This window comes from Prunus dulcis, chromosome 2, assembly GCF_902201215.1.
Source record: "Prunus dulcis chromosome 2, ALMONDv2, whole genome shotgun sequence".
NCBI classification, from domain to species: Eukaryota; Viridiplantae; Streptophyta; class Magnoliopsida; order Rosales; family Rosaceae; genus Prunus; species Prunus dulcis.
In genome coordinates this window covers 17,804,640-17,806,435 of record NC_047651.1, presented here as the reverse complement: position 1 = coordinate 17,806,435, position 1,796 = coordinate 17,804,640, and positions in this window count along the sequence as shown.

Below are 1,796 nucleotides of genomic sequence, written 5' to 3'. Positions count from 1 at the left end.
TGTAAAGAAAGCTGGAGGAAATATCATCTCAAACTTGCATAGGACTTGGACAATGTCATGGCGCAACTGAAACATGTCTGTCCTTCGCAATGTTTTTGCCGTCAGTTGGGAAAAAATCTGGATAACAACATGATTGGCTTCACCACATCTTCCGGCAGTAGGTGTCGAATACCCACAGGAAGTAGGCGCTGCATAAACACATGGCAGTCATGGCTCTTAAGTCCAGTAAATTTACCCCCATCGACATTCACGCATCGTGCGATATTAGAAGCATACCCATCGGGAAATTTGACAGACGATACAAACTTTAGAAACTTTTTTTTGTCATTCGGTTTCATAGAAAAGAATGCAAGATCCCTTCTAGCTTTATCACTGTCCCTATTCATCCATAAACCCCTTCGTATGCCCATTCTTTCCAAATCAAGACGAGCTTTGATCGTGTCCTTCGCCTTCCCCTCGATATCTAGAATCGTGCCCACCAATGTGTCGAATACATTTTTCTCAACATGCATCACATCTAGATTGTGCCTCAATTTCAGTTTCGACCAATATGGGAGCTCAAAAAACATAGGCTTGTGCGCCCAGTTCAAATGTGTAGAAGGTCTGGTCCGACTCACTGTTTTTCCGAACGGAGCAAAATCCAAACGGTTCAGCTGTTCCAAGATCTCATCACCGGACCATTCTCTAGGTCTGAGGCGACGCTCTGTGTTCCCGTCGAACTCTTTATTTTTTTCCCGCCATTCGTGGTCCCATGGCAACCATCTCCGATGACCAAGGTAACAAACTTTTCCTGCGTGCCAACCAGAAGTTACATCTTCCTTGCATATAGGACATGCCATATAACCCTTTGTGCTCCACCCAGAAACCATTGCATATGCTGGGAAATCATTCACAGTCCACATAACTGCTGCCCGCAAAGTGAACATCCTCCCAGTTGATTTATCGTACGTGCGAACACCGCTTGTCCATAAATCCTTCAGCTCATCAACCAGAGGCCTTAAGTACACATCAATTGACCTGCCAGGATCCTCCGTTATCAAAACAGTCATCATCATGTATTCTTTTTTCATGCATTTCCAAGGCGGCAAATTATATGGGAATGCTAAAATCGGCCAAGTGCTGTGGTGTTGGTTTAGAACCCCATACGGATTGAATCCGTCAGTGGCAAGTCCCAATCTAACATTTCGGGGATCAGCAGCAAACTCGGGGAACGCTCGATCGAACTCTTTCCATGCCTCCCCATCTGCAGGATGCCGCATCACATCATCGTCTACCCGTTTTTCCTTATGCCATCTCATGTCTGTGGCAGTATGCATCGACATATACAATCTCTGCAACCTAGGTTTAAGGGGCAGATAACGCATCACTTTTTGTGGTATCTTAGTCGCTCTATTCTGGGATGTCATTTTGAACCTCGACTCATTGCATATAGGGCATGTATCCAACGTTTCATGCTCTCTGTAGAATAACATGCAATTGTTTTTGCAAGCGTGGATTTTTTCATAACCCAATCCAAGACCATGCAACACCTTCTGTGCATGTTTATGGTCTTTCGGCAAACAATTGTCCGTCGGAAGCATTCTCTTGAAAACCCCCAAAAAGTAATCGAAACACAAGTTCGATATACAATACTTTATTTTTCCGTGCATTAGCTCCACAATGGCAGTGAGAACGGAAAAGCTCTCGCACCCCGGGTATAACTCTTGGTTGGCATTTTTTAACAGTTTTTCATACTGTTCAAACTCCGCACTGTCTATTGGTGTAGGCACGTCATCTTCCCCTTCCCGATTGATGTT